Raw genomic sequence first — 15627 nt, forward strand, 5'->3', positions numbered from 1 at the left:
CAGAATTTTGTTGAAATGTTTAGGTTTTCATACAAAATTCAGCTTAATAAAAATAATCATTAATTGCTAGTAATATTGTACTTAGGTAGGAGGTGAATTGGAAAGGCTTTCATTCGTGACATTTTCCTTAACTATTGCTTTTGAGATTAAGTTGAACGTAATGTTAAAACTTGATTAAACCTATTCCCAATTTTGTCATAGGGCTTAGTACTAACATTATTTGTTTATTTATCTCATACGAATATTTCATTTAACGAGAAGCAAGTTTAATACTTGTCTCCTTTTAGACTGAAGAATAATGTAATAAAGCAAACAAAAGCCCACCCATAAACTTCCTTACAGTAAGTTTTCATTATGAAACTTTGAATTAAAGGCGTCTTCCATATTTGAGATGAGAGTGAACCCTCATTGGTTAAGCAATTTAATGAGGAACCTTATGGCGGGTGGCAAAGGAAAAGTAGAAGGAAGGAATATTAACATAGTAAACACTGTTACTAACTCTTATACAACTCCAAGCTTTCTTGCTTTTGATGGTATTCATGATGCAGCCTTTAATTAAGAAACTGAGGGGTAATGCAAGAAGTTATCCATAAGTGAAGAAAGATGGATATAGTTAAAGGTAAAAGATTTCATGATGTATCATACTGACAGGGAGGGAAGGAAGAAATATAGCATATATATAAGAAGAAGAGGAATGAGGCAGTATTTCCTCAAAACCTTTGTGTATGCATATATATATATATATATCCTAAGATTTTACCCTTGTACAGTTTAGCTTTCATCTTGTTTTGATTACATCTTTTAAAACTTGCAGTTTGTCTTATACTGAAAATGTCTTCTGAAAAGTTCTTTCTAAAAATGTTATGATCTTCTTTACAGACATGTAAATAAGTTTGTTGCTTCTTAAAACGCATATTTCGAAACTAACTTAAAATTGACTAGTTGAAAAAAGTAGCAGAAAAGTATCGGAGATGAAATGTGTGTACAAATGTATGTGTGGGTGTAGGTGTGTGTGTGGGTAAATGAAAGAAAACACACAAAAAGAGGAGATACTGAAGAAGAAGAAATGCTGAGAATTCGGGAAATGGAGACAAGATGGTACGAGATTTCATTCATGGTGTAAAGTTTTGCAAAGTTTTGTCGCATATTCCAAAACTTTGTGAAAGGTATGAAAAACAGAGTAAAAAGGAATTCAGGAGTCCTGTGACCATTAGTGTAAGCAACAAAAAAGACTTTTTCGTCTCATCTTTCTTGTGTTTGATTTCCTAAGAGTCGATCTCTTTTACTATTTGTATCTAGTTACAAATTAGCTGCGAAAGAGAATTGCTTATTGATTCTTTCTCAGTCTCTCTAACTGTAATACTGTGAAGTTATGCAATAATGCCGTTTTTGATCACAAACACATATTTCAACACAGATTTGAAAGTTAGATTCGTTCTTCCTCTATTAATGTTCTTATTGTGCTACATGATTAATTTTAAATGGAAATTCATTCCACAATCTACAAATGATAATAGTCTTTATTCACACTTTCTAAATCATATTCATCGTTCCACAGTTTGTGATTTGCTAATATTTTTACATTGTTTTCTCATGAAGAAGTTTGTATTTCCATTTGAATTTGAATTGAAATTGATTTCATATCGCAAACTTATGGCTCAACTGAGATCGTACTGGTTTTGCAATTTGCTTACGTCAATAAACTTTATCATTTTAAAATTTCATATGACTGTTCTAAATAATGAAATATAGATCACGGAAATAAGTTGGAAAGATAAGGAATATACCACTACGCATAGAATAAAGAACTGAGAGAGAGAAAAATTCCTAAGAAATTAAATCAAGAGTATAAATATATGTAAATAAAGAACAATAGGATAAATTATTATTTTTTAAAAAAAATTAATTGATAACCATGTTCAATCCTCAACGAACGCACACAATCCTTCCTCTATATATCGCTCCCAGAAAGCAGAAAGGAGCTAAACGCCACTTTCCTTGATTTCCAACTAAGTGCATATTCTGACTACCCATTTCATATTTAATCTTGTGCAGAAAGGAGATAAGTGGCAGGAGACAATATGAAAGGTCTGCAGTGAAAACTGAATTCTAGAAGAAAGAAAGAATCCTAATTAATTAGTATTTCATTCGTTTTTATACTCTCCTGAGAAACTTGCATTTCGGCGCTTAGCACTTTTCTAGGGGCGATATTATTTTGCCACTTTGTAACTTTGTAGTGACTGAAGTACAACTTCTTTTGATGTTTGGTTAAATCGTTTATTCGTTCTACCGTGTAAGATACCGAAAATAGTTCTGCACAAATTTATTCTTTCCTTCCGAAATTATATTGGAATATGTATAGATAGGACTTTATATACTTTTGCTGATGACTGCACAAACAACTAGATATTCACTAAAACAAAATAATTATTTTCAACTGAAGTGTGAAGGCCTAATTCTGTTCTTAATACTGGATGGATGCAAAAGTTTAGCACAAATTTATTTTATAGTAACACAAGTTGAGAGGTTGTGATAAAAAATATTAAGGATTGCATTTAATGCTGAAGGGACAAATAGATAAATAGAAAAAGTTACATACTGCAGAAATTGTCATTAAATGCATACAAACTGCACAAAATTGAATTGCCTAAGTATAATAGGGTAGGTGTATACGTCACTTACGCGTCACCTACTTATGAGACAGATCAGGTTGTATTATTTTCATTTATGATCATTTCTGAGGTTTACATCCTTCAGTTCAGACTAAAGAAGGTGATAAGAATTGAATAATAATGATGAAATAAATAGTAAAAAATAATAGATAACATCAATGCCCTGAGCGGGATTCGAACCCACAACAGGAATATGTTGGGATTACTAGTCTAACACTTGAGACTTCTCAAATATGCTAGCTAATGTTTAAAGTTGTTATTAGGAAGCCAATGGTAAGATTTGGTGCGAAGAAATAAACAAAAATACTTTGTTTCCTTTTGTTTGAAAAATAATGTTTGGAGATTTCTTCATAATTTGTTGCTTTCTTGGTATTCAATCTCAATCATGCCTGAAATATTATGTTACATATGCAAATGTAAAGCTTGGATATGTCAAAGTCAATAATAAGAAATTTAGATCTGGAAGGTGAATGAAAGGATATACTTGAGATATTTATAGCTAGAACTGTCAGTGTTTGTCAGTGTTTTCTTCAAGGGCACAGAATTGCGTCAAAACGTTATTTGAATGTAGATTGTTTATGTCTGTTGACAAAAAATTGAATAACTCAACATTTTAAACAATATATTTTCGCGTTATAAAAGTAACTAACTCTAAGTGTTAACTGGAATTAGCTCGTCTATTAAACACTAAATGATTATTGAAATGAAGTTGGCAGTTAGAATTTTGTTTTAAAGAAGAATTGGTTCCTTAATCAATTTTCTCTATGTATTTTTAATATAAGAAAAAAGTTGTACACTTCAATTCCGTGCTATTTTTCACATTAAAATTGAACAAACCTTACAGCCATAACCTAAATAATTGTGATCATTCATTTCCTGCTATAATTAGATAATATTTTACTTCATATCCTGTTGAGTGCACAGGTATAATAAAATTCCCCCTCTCCCTTTCTCTCTCTCTCTCTCGCTATATATATATATATATATATATATATATATGGAACATGATAACACCAATTGAGGGAAAAATAAAGCAAATGTAGAGAGCAATTTTAATTAAAATCTGAAAAGATGTTTAATCTACTTTCACTTACTAACACTTGTAGCAGAAAATTTGGTTTCTATGATAAACTTACTGTACACATGTGTGCAGTGCAATCAACTAAACTTTGCTAATTCCTGCAGTAATTCCTATTTGTTACAGACGAAGAAACATTGTTCATATCTTTCTTCTGAAGAAAGATAGTTGGGTGAAAGACGCGTGCATGAGACAAATTCCCTAAGCATACTTAAACAATTTTGTCATATAGTCAGTCACAACAGAACAAGGATGTTCCGCCATCTTGTTATGGTTCGTTTCCTTGTTTGACGTTTCTAAGGAAGAAGAAGATATATATGGAAACTGTAACTTCTTTGGTTTAGAAGGCTTTTCGAACGCGTTCTCTCTCACACACACAAACAAACAAACACTCAGATAAAGATGTAGCACAAGAACATTGCGAGTTTAAGACGCTAAACGAAGTTGGAAGCAAGAGAAATTGAGAAAACAGAACACAGGTCTGTGTGCAAGAGAGGAGGGTTTTGGAGTCAAATTTCCATAGAGGCACGGAGGCTACAGGTGCAGCAGCAGATTTTTTGTATCAAAAAGTGTCTTACTTAACTTTCTGGAGTAACAAAAATTGAAGAAGTTGCTCTGCTTTGTGTATATGTGTTTGTATGGGAGCATATTCTAAGTTTTTGCCTCTAAAGGTGTTAGAGAGGTGTAGATGTTTTCAAAAGCTTCAGCATAGTAACACTTGTCTTCATTATGGAAACACGGAATGCAACGGATGTGGAAACAAAGTTGATGCTCATTGCTGTTTCATCTTTTCTTTTTCATTCTCTCTCTCTATCTCTTTCTCTCTCTTTCTCTCTGTCTCTTTCTCTTACACTCACGCATATTGTATCTGTATCTGCTTGGTTTGCTCTGTATATTTGTCTTTTTCTCTTCTGTTCAATACACTGAACATACCCGTTTCCAAAGACTTATTTTAATCCTCTGTAATGGCGTTCTTGAAGTGATACTGTTTCTTTTTCTTTTTTTAAACTCTTTTGTTCGGTGGCTCACAATCACTTAGTTCTTAGAATCTTAACAAACAACGATAATTACACCATTCACGATAGCTACAGATTTTTTTCATGCTATCTTTTTTTGTGAAAAAACATATATGATTGAAGGAAAGAATTATTATATCACAATAAAATAAGTTGTTTATGCATAGTTATTTGAGAATCAGTGATTTGCAATAAGTTTACAAAGTTTTCAATATATTTTAATGGTACGAGTTACATTAACTAATATTACTAAAAATACTTGAAAATAGTGAGAAATTACAAGCAATAAGTTTTTTTTTTCTGCAATATTTTGAAGCTCTGGATTGTTTTGCGTTAATGCTATATTTATTTCTTTGCAGACTACTACAGCATAACATAATTTAAAAGAACGCTGTGAAATACTAATTTTGTATACCATATGAATGCACTTATAGATTAAAACGGTTTTGTTTTGAGCATTTCCTAAGAGCTCAAAATGTATTTTGCGAACGTGATACTATGTGTTACATGTGCAAGTATTATTCCTCTGTAAATGAATAACAAACTCGTCAAAAGTAAATATATAATATTATTGTGTGGGAAAGATATTAAAGTTAGCCCGATTACTGAAACACACTGGTAGTATTCATTGCATTAATACCACTGAAATTATCCTACTAATGCAGATATTAATTAAAGTATAGGGCAATTAAAATCTAATCCTTGCTTTCACTAATACAGTATTTGTTAGTATTTTGACAGATTAACATTTTTATTAACAATTTAATTAACATTCAACTAATGAATTATCATATTTGTTATGAGTGATAATAATATTAACAAAATTTTCTTAATAAGAAAAATTGAATTCCCCAATACATAACAATGATTCATGAAACTGGTACTGCTGTAGAATAATTCAAGTGATTAGCAGGATCTATGCTATAAAAATTGTGGGATTAAGCAAATATTTTTGTGATAAATGCTGACAAACATAGTGTGATAACTTTAATTTTGTAGAGGTTCAAGGGCTTGGAAAGAAGCAGCTCAAGAATCAAGTTTTTCCACAACTTTTATTGGCTGGGAAATTTTGACTTTTTTAAAAAAGAAATAAATCAAATTTAATGTAGATATAATAGTACGTTCTAAATTTCTTTTCCCATTGTAGCTCACAAAAAACAGTGTATTACTATGTTCTGCAAGGAAAACATTTAAAAAATCATGAATTAAAGGAAGTTAGTTGTGCGATAGGAACAAAAAAAGGGCAGTTTGGTGGACGCAGTGAGTTTTCTGGGTCAAATGAATTGTTTTTAGAGCAATTAGAATAATGTTCAACAGCAAAAATGTTTTTGTATTAGTCCTTGGTTTTTGGTACCTTTTTCTTGCTTCCCGTTTTGAATTTAGCAATCTGTGAAACATATACGATCTTTTGCGCACTTGGTAAAGTGGGTAGGCAACGAAGCTGCCACTTCCGATATATTGGGTTGCACAAGCTGCATTTTGCTATAGACCAATGCAATGACAGTTTGGAAAACAATCAATATAGAAATATTGAATATTATAAAGGTACTTTTAAGTTGTAAAATCCACTACAGGAAACAAAGGTGATACTTGAATAAGAACATCAAAAAAGTGACAGTTCTCGTTTTCTTAAAAAAGATCTTTTATGAAAATCAAACTTTCATCTAAAACAACCTGCTTTTTTATATCTCTATGCCAGGCATATAATTTTATACTAATAATACGCCCATAGAGAGTGCTTTGACTACCTTTATTGCTGTTAATTATTTTAAATAAAAATTTCGAGATTTTCTTTAGTGGGGAGAGACTTTGCATCTCCACCTAATTTATAATGAGTAATGAATCGGCTTTTGAGGGAACCACTTCAATTTACTTGTTTTACCAAGTAGAATAGTTCCCTAAGCTTTTAGTTTAGCATTTTTGTAAGTGAATAATGTTTGTTTCCAGTCAAAAAAGAAATTTTGTAATAGCGTGATTGGTTTAGATATTTCGTAGTTAATAGGAACCGAAAAGTGCCTTTTGAATTCCTGTCTGTTTGTCTGTCAAGAGACCTCGTGATCAGGTCTCCATCAACGAATCAGAACCAAATTTTTAATTAAATTTTTAGAAAATTTGTTATGTCTTTAACTATTACCTCTAAAGAAGAATAGTGTAGTGATGATTTTTTAAAAAAAGAAAATTGCATTTCTACTTAATACAATAATTTATATAACAATTAGTTTATATAATAATTTTGTATGTAGTTCACATACATTAAGTCATTAATAACCCTACGTTTCCAGTATAATTATTTTTCTTTCGGAAATGCTTAGAAGGAATTGTTTAATTATCATTCCTGTTTCAAAGTGAAAGCACGATGGATTACTGGTAGAACGCTCACCTCTGGTCGAAGGGTTCTGGTTCGATCCTATGCCACATGAATTTATGGTTGATAACAGTGATGTGCGCAAGGGGAGTTCGGGATTTGAAACCTCCCTTGAGAAAGATATTATGGAAAACTAAGTATTACTATATATACATGTTGTATATATACTGACTGTATATATTACTATATATACAAAAATCACGCCTTTCTGAACGGACATATGATTGACTGCTTGAATCCCTTTGGCGAAATTGTGCCTACGTCACTGTATATAATACATTAGTTACAAAATATAGTAAGCAAGAATCACAACACCAAACAAGGTAGAAGGTAGACAAGGTGTAGAATACCATCTGTGAGTATTCAGTTGGGCACCAAATTGACGTATGGCAAGATAGCCCCTCGAGTTTAAAAAATTGAAACAACGACTAGGTCATTCGTTTGTACTACGTTTGTACCGTATGTACCGAAAATAGTTTCGTTTCTACCATTTTCCTTATAGGGTTACTTGAGAGGTCAACTGGGAGCGCTAACTTGGCGCCAAATACCCCCCCCCCCGTATCATAGCACAAAATATTGAAGTACACCATTCGAAAGCAAATCTTTTGTACCGTTTGTACCGAAAAAAGTTCTGTTTCTACCCTGATAGTTTTCGAGAAAGAGGGGATGACATTTCGGGGGCTATCTTGGCGCCAAGATGCCCCCCGTATCACAGCACAAAAAATTGAAATACGCCATTCGAAAGCAAATCGTTTGTACCGTTCGTACCGAAAAAAGTTTTTTTGTACCCTGATAGTTTTCGAGAAAGATGGAATGACATTTGGGGGTGGGGGCTAGCTTGGCGCCAAGATAGTCCCTCATATCAAAGAACAAAAAATTGAAATACACCATTCGAAACCAAATCGTTTGTACCGTTTGTACCTAAATAAGATAAGATGGGATGACATTTGGGGGGCTATCTTGGCGCCAAGATGTCATCCCCTCTTTCTCGAAAACTATCAGGGTACAAACAAAACTTTTTTCGGTACAAATGATTTGCTTTCGAATGGTGTATTTCAATTTTTAGTGTTGTGATACTGGGGGCTATCTTGGCGCCAAGATAGCCCCCCTAGTTGACCTCTCAAGTAACCCTATAAGGAAAATGGTACAAACGAAAATATTTTCGGTACAAACGATACAAACATAGTACAAACGAATGACCTAGTCATTGTTTTGATTTTCTAACGTCGAGGGGCTATCTTCCCATACGTAATTGACAATGGTATAAGGTACAATATAAAGAAAATGATAAAAACGAAAATATTTTCGGTGCAAACGGTACAAACGTAGTACAAACGAATGACGTAGTCATTGTTTCGATTTTCTAACGTCGGGGGGCTATCTTGCCATACGTACCAAATTGGGACCTTCAAAGCTATTTTCACGCTCTTAATTCTACTTATCTGATGAAATATTAGCGGAAGTTCGTAATGTATTTTGTTTAGCACATTATGTCATATAGGACGCACGCTAGCCACTATAGTGTGGCCAAAAAGTAGGTATACAGTCCCGTACTGATCATCTCACTGCATTTTATATACCGTATTTTCTTATTGTTATCCATTTTTTTCTTTATATACTGTATCACTAGTAGAGCAAAAAATATTCCTCTGTTTGCGCTATTGAAAGAGATTCAAAACTGGTGACACATGTAAGGAATGGACATGTGTTTTTGCAGGCTACTGTACATTTCGAAAATGATGGTACGTTTATGCAAACAACATTCACTATACTGGAATATATCAAGTCTAATATTAATTCTATCTTTTGTTTTGGCAATCTCGGGTCCGAGTTCGGTTCGAGTAAAAAAATCTTCATTTTTCATCATAGTAATAGTTTATTTCTCAAAGGTTAATTCATTGCTCCAGAATGGAGTAGTCCCAGGTTCTAATCCGGTGGTCGATGATCGTGATTGAGTTGTTTTCTAGAAACTTCCTCAGTTCCACGAAACGAATGTTGGAATTCTACTCTTAAATTCCTAGCCCTGGCCTTGCCCGACTTCTTTCTACTTCTGTTTCTTTTTCGTTCTGTTGATTAGTAATGATTTCAGTATAACTTTTCCTCGTAGACTGAACCTGACGTTTGTTAAATAAAGAAATGAAAATATATTCTAAAATAGTTTAGAAGCTCATTCTATAACTACAGTTTCTGATGTAAGCATTTTATGCATTGTGTGGGAAATATCCAAATAGTTACAACCAAGTGCAGCGAAAGAATGTACATAAGCTTTATCTCATATGTGTGCAAAATAATTGTGTAAATTAGATTAAAATACTATATTAATAGTTAATAACTACTAAAGATTAAATTATTGTGTGCTGTGCATAGTTTGTATTATTTTCCATCAGGCAATTATTGAGATTTTTTTTTTAAATCTTCACCGTTATTTCTTTCTTAGGAACATCCATATTTACTTCTTTGAAGAGTAATTGCGTCAGTTGATTTGATTTTCTTTCAGTCAAGTAAATGTTTCTAGATTCAAATTGTGTCCCAAATTGAATTTCCGGGTTTCTCTATAGGGAGAAAATGAAGGAAAGCATTACCTTCAATGTCTTCCTCTTTAATTAACGAAATTCTTTGCATTCTATGTTAGTGTATGATGAAGACAAGCTGAAAATACGTGCACCTGAGTGATTTATTACACTAATACAAAATGTAAACAACATTTAGTTTTAATATGAAATAGTTTCGTTATGGTTATTATAACCAAATACCATTAAGTGGTAGTGTATTATCCTCTTGTAGGACTTTGAAGTAAATTAATGTCTTTGCCAATAGTAAAATATGAGCTGTTTGTTGCTAAACTTTAGTCCTATTGTTTAGGGAAGTGGGAAATAAATTTGCTTCTTTAGTTCTAGATACCTTCAGTACATCCTGTAAGTTAAAGGATACTTACCTCTAGTGGACAAACACCGTGTGCTTGGGTTTTCTCGGGATACTCTCGTTTCTTTCCACTTTCTTGATTGCACTATTTTCTTCATTTCTCATAATCACCGTTTCCTTTATCCAAGACGGCATAATCGTGGGACGTCAAACTTAAAGATAATATTGACCTCTAGTGAGAGTTGAACTTTGATAATGCGTAACAAACGAGAATATGCTAATCACTCAACTGCAGAGAGGAAGGACATAAATATAGACACAGACAAAAATACACAAAAGAATTAGTTAAGACAGGGACTTCAAATCTGCAAGAGAGAAGGGAGAAAATATGTCATTCTTTAATTTAAAAAGATACAAAATGAGAACCTATAGAGCTATTCAGAAAGTAGACATATTTGGAGTTTATATTGCCAAAATATCTCATTTTGTTTATAAAATTTCAATTTCACTTTTTGGTTGAAATTATGAAACTGAGAGATTCGAACATTCAAGATAAAACAAGTGTGTGTGATTTATAGATGAACCCCAGACTAGGACAGACTATATTTCAGAGTTTTGCAGCATACAAGTGGGAATACCTGAAAATCTTTCAGTTTTACGTCCCTCAGTTATGTAGTGTAGGCTAAAGGAGACGATGGTGATTAAAAATAAATGAAGTAGTGGAATGAATAAAGTGAGAGGAACCAGGAGAACCCGAGAAAACCCACGCACACGCTGTTTTTCCACCACAAATTTCACTAAGCTCGAGCTAAAATCGAACCAGGGACTCCATGCACCAGAGGTGTACGCTCTACCAGTGCGGCTCGCTTAGGAATACCTGAGCTAGAGCATTTATTCAACGTACTGTTCCGGCACTTAAGTACTATAAAAAGTAATTTTGATCAGATCAGTCGGAATGAATGAGACTTCATCATTATCCATTAATAGATTCGCACACAATTACAACTGTAAATTGAGAGAATATTTAGAAAGATAATTGAATAATATGTCTGTTGTGATGTGTGTTCATATATTGTCTTTTTTTAGCTTTTTAACCTTAGCATGGTCGTCTTTTCAAGTCTTACCAATATGTTTAGTGACTTTATATTAAAAAGAAAAATATTCATATCTACTTTCAGAAAAAAATACGGAATTTTGTCATAGATGATTTTAGAATTGTAATGGCGTTATAAACTTTCTCTTCTAAGAAATGTATCTCTTCGTTTGAACAATGTCATCTTTTGATTTTAAAACCATATACAAAACTTCTTCTTTCTCTCCGTCTTTTCCTACTTATGTTGAGTCGACGTTTCTGATGAGTCTTCCCCATAAAGTCTGTCCAGGAATTCTTTCCCTGTTAGACCTTTCTCTTTGAAGTCATTCTTGACCACGTCCATCTTCTTGAACTCTCTCTACCTCTCTTCTGACCATGCAGTCGTTTGTTCTTCTCACAAAACGAATAGAATATACTTAATTTTATTATAACAAAATTACACATGATTACGTAAGTAGGGTTTGTGTTTATGCATTTGTTGGTATATGTATATGTGCATGAAACTGTTCATCTAACAGCTTTCAAACAGTTTAAGGTTTAGTGGTAAAACTTGAATAAATAAACTACAAACAACAACAACGTGTTCTTTTTGTTGTTTCTAACAAGAATTTCTCAAGCTGTACCATACGAAAATCACTCTTAATGTTGTTGTTTTAGTTAAACAAGACATACGTGTTTGTAGCTAGCTCCAATAAGGAGATGTTAAAATATTAACATGCTGTAAAACAATATGAATTCGTGCATGTGTTTGCAGGTTGAGAAATTAGTTCTGTTGTGTTTTCAAATTACATAATAATTGAAATGTTCTAGGAAGAATTTTATTTACATTCTGACAACCAAGTTATATTTACTTTAATTTACTAGCTTCTACTTTCACACTTTTGACGATATTCCAAGTATTGTAGCCTTTTTTCTTTCTAAATTTTCTCTATTTTTCTATGATAAACATGTTATTTTTGTTTTCATATTCAAACGAAGTTGTAAAAAGTTAGTTCCTCTTTTTTTAAGAAAAAGGTGAACAGCACTTACCGTGGCATAAAACTTCAATACAAATAAAAAATAGTCAAGTTCTCACTGACGTGTTATTAAGTAGGTTTTGGTTTCATGCTTTCCGCAACATAAGAGGGAGAGAGGGAAACATCTGCAATCACAAGTAAATGCAGTATGGAAGTATAAGAAAATGTGTAACTATCAAAAAGAAAGAGGAATACGTTAATATGTGATGGCAAAGAAATAATACAACCTTGTATTATTTTATTATATTACTAAATTTTGATTAACTGTTCACTTTGATGTAATATCTACATCTTAATTAAGTTCCAAATTTGTTCTAGAGTCGCGCATGTAATAGATTCATCTATATTATCGGTTATCCTGGAGAATTCATGTACAGGGTGACCCAAAAGTAGGCATACACCCCTGCATTGATCAAGTATAACATTCTAGTTCATGGGTTTATTTGCTTCGGCTCTTCCAAACTTACGATGTGAGTAAAAACACATTAAGAACAAATAATAAAGAAACTAAGTCTACTTGATAACAATAAGAAATGATATAAAATGCAATACAGTAAGCTGATCAGTACGGTACTGTAATCCTAAATTTTAGTTTGGATCATCTTGTATATTGTGAGCACTATTTTGATTTCGATTTTTTTTAAAGGATGGGAATCTGCTAAGTTTCTTGCATCTTGCTTTTACATTATGGCTATGTTTAACCCTTTATGGACGGGCACGGCATATAAAAACAGCCTATTAGGAAGAGAGCACAGTGGCTCAGTGGTAGAGTGCTTACCTCTGATGCGTGAGATCCCTGGTTCGATCCCGGGCAAGCAAGTTTGTGCTGGACAAAATCTTGTCCGTGGGTTTTCCTCTCACTTTCTTATTCCACTAATTCTTCCACCATTATTCGCTTACTTTAATCATCGTCTTTAGTCTAAAAGGGCATAATCGTGGGATGTTAAACTGAAATATTTCATTTTTCCGCTGAGGACAGGTGTGGTTTGTAAAAGCAAAATCTGAAAGAAGAGAGCGGATGTGGTTTAGAAGCCCCATTTGCTTTTAATTTGTTAAATAAATAATTCTATGTATTGTAATATAATAAAAATTCAGTTTGAAAATTGTTTAATATACCGTATTTATTTTTAATTTTTGCTCCTCTTTGAAGAAAGATTGGTGTGAAATAACTGTCCCTAATGTGTTAATATGTGCTAATTTTTAAAATATTTAATTATTACATCTAATTTTATCAGTAAATTTTTGTGTATTCTTTTGACTCGATTTCCTTCTGCATTTGAGGAAATGCTGTTTGTTCAAATGAAAATGGAGGCTAATTCACGAGATATTAATCTTAGAACATTCTGAATTTACTCGTATCTTATATGAATAAATTCAAAATGCTTTCAAATTAATAGTTTTAATTTCAGTTATTATACGTATATTTGTGTTGAATTTAATTTTCTTATACAGAAACAGAGAGAGAGAGAGAGAGAGAGAGAGAGAGAGAGAGAGAGAGAGAGAATAAATAGATGTAAACATGAGAAAGAACTGAAACACTGTTACGTTAAAATTTCAAAGCACTGTCTCGCAACTTGTTCTGAGTCTTGTCTTAAATAAGCTAAGTGGTTTATTAAAATTAAAAACGCTTTTATTTAAAACTTTTTGTCGCTTATATAAAGAAAGTAATCGTGAATTTCCTATTGTTAGTGCTGAATATAACTAATTATGAACCAATGACTCTGATTTATGACGTAACTGATTCGCTGTCAGCAAATCATCTTTGGGATTCGAATTCGGTTTGTATTTACTTTTCAGCTTTAACTTATAATTTGTCTTTACACGCGCAGTATTAAACTAGTATATTTATATTGTGCTTATTACACAGCTAATGTCAAATTTACTTTGGTTACAGTTGACTGTGTACATTCTTAATACACCAACTGAATGAAATATTTCACCAACAAAATTTCTTTCGTCTTGCAAAAACTCTGTTTTATATTATTTTGTTACGTTCCAAGGAAAGAAAGAAGGATGACCTAGAATTCGTCGCGAGAAGGAAGAGTTTCTAGCGTGCCTTCTTCACATTTGCACATGTTTCTGTTTCAAATAGTTATACTAGCTCTGGATGCGAGTTCAGCAACAGTTGATATATTTCTTTTGTTCCTTTTTAATGCCGTGGTCATTACCACAGCCAGTAGTTTGTTGTTGTTGTTGTTACTTTTGTTGACGATGATGCTTTTGTGACTGTTGAAAGTTTTCACAACCGTGCAGAGAGCAGTTTGAAATAACATTGTAGAATCAGATGAAGTAACGTCTGTCTAAAATCTGACGACTTTTGCATGTTTCAGAGGCGCCTGTCGGGAAACGCAATGGAGAGGGGAAAGGGTTCTCGCAGTTCTCAGTTATCAGATTGTTGGTCTGAATCTAGACATATTTGGAAGTCTTTGGGTGACCTCATAGCCCTTCACATGCATAAATGCTATTCTCACTAAAGGCATGGGTTTGTAGAAATTGAAATGTATGTGGTTTATATCTTGCCTTAAATGGCTTGCTACACCGTAGATGTGAAAATCTACATGTTTGCTTTTCTGTAGAAATTGTAAGAATAACCTAAAAGCATTTTTATTTCTTAGAAAAAGGATGTTTCATAAAGCATTCCATAATGGCAAAATAGTTTATTTTGATATTAAATATAAACTGCATTATTTTCTAGATAATTTTAAATAGAAATTCTAAAAGGTTGTATTATATGATAGATTATACGTAATTTAAAATGACTTGTATGTTTTTATTTACTTTTGTAATCATTTAACATTTAAAGTAAGAAACTGATAAATAGTAAACTGGAGATTCGTAATAGATTGGTTTTTGAGGAAAGTAATAGCGGTTTATACAAGACAGAATTTGCTCGATGTATTCATAGTAGACAAATTACTATTGTTTTATAATTTATTAATCATTGCTAACTTTTGAAGTAGTTTAAGACTTTTTCCTTATTATTATTTATTGAAAATCTGTGAGAAAGAAGACATTCATTCTTCTTGGCAGGTAGGAAGGTAACTTCTTTTTTACGCTGCTTTTTAAGTACAATTATTTTTATATTGAATTCTCAGCCAGGAATAATAATTATTTCCTTCTTCAGTAGTCTTAAACTAATGGTTCATGCTTGTAAGTAATTAAACTTTAGCTAATCTTACAATTCCTGAAAGATATAATGAAAGTATAAAACTACATTTTGTTCCTGATGAAAAAAGTAAAAATAATGAAACTTCATTACTTCATTAATATTTTTCCGTGCACTCTCATGAACATGACAGTTTAATATATTTTCTTATTTTTCACTGTTTTTTTACTGTGATGTTTTATAAAATCTTTCTTTCATATTCATGATTTTTCTATATTGAAATTGATGCAATATTTAATTTCTATTTAAAATGATATTTGAACTTTTTGCTTACCTGCAATTGCAATTTTAAAACTATTTTTTTTTTGTTTAAAAAAAGATTTTTTTTTTTTGAAACATCATTTTCTGCTATGTGACTT

The 15627-nt window shown here is 32.2% G+C and overlaps 1 long non-coding RNA gene across 1 annotated transcript in view; it reads left to right on the top strand.

The window, feature by feature from the left end:
• The window catches only part of LOC145671210 (uncharacterized), a 48026-nt gene extending 32650 nt beyond the window's left edge, over positions 1-15376 (top strand). Inside the window, exon 2 of the long non-coding RNA XR_014128473.1 lies at positions 14433-15376. This is a non-coding gene — a long non-coding RNA (uncharacterized LOC145671210). The remainder of the gene's footprint in view (positions 1-14432) is intronic.
• The last annotated feature ends 251 nt before the right edge of the window (positions 15377-15627 follow it).

The sequence above is a fragment of the Thermobia domestica genome, chromosome 15, assembly GCF_964235325.1.
Source record: "Thermobia domestica chromosome 15, izTheDome1.hap1.1, whole genome shotgun sequence".
Lineage (NCBI taxonomy): Eukaryota > Metazoa > Arthropoda > Insecta > Zygentoma > Lepismatidae > Thermobia > Thermobia domestica.